The sequence below is a fragment of the Belonocnema kinseyi genome, chromosome 7 (genome assembly GCF_010883055.1).
Source record: "Belonocnema kinseyi isolate 2016_QV_RU_SX_M_011 chromosome 7, B_treatae_v1, whole genome shotgun sequence".
Taxonomy (NCBI): domain Eukaryota; kingdom Metazoa; phylum Arthropoda; class Insecta; order Hymenoptera; family Cynipidae; genus Belonocnema; species Belonocnema kinseyi.
In genome coordinates this window covers 75,048,767-75,049,174 of record NC_046663.1, presented here as the reverse complement: position 1 = coordinate 75,049,174, position 408 = coordinate 75,048,767, and positions in this window count along the sequence as shown.

The following is a 408-nucleotide window of genomic DNA, read 5'->3' as shown; positions in this document are numbered from 1 at the left end:
AAGTGACGTCCTTTATGTTTGCAGAATGACTGTCGAAGTACGCGAAAGTTACTGCTCTTCTGCATGTAAGTATAAGTAGCATCGATGATAGCAACAGCTTTGGGAATTTCTGGTTGTGGTTTATAAAGTTCATTGGCGAATGATTTCACGTGTCTTTTAATGAATTCTTCTCTGCTTATCGTATTAAATCCAATGTTACCAGGTACAAGTCGCTGCATTAAAGACTCTCTTACAGTAGAAATGGCCATGCTTGTAGCTTGCCGGCTCGAATAATGAAAAATCACTTTCAGAAATTCATCAGAACGACCTTGACGCATTTTGCAAAGGAAAGTCAGCAGATCTTTTTTCCTCACGTATCTGGCACCATGTCCATGTAATTGCGGAATAGGATCACAAAATGCATACAAT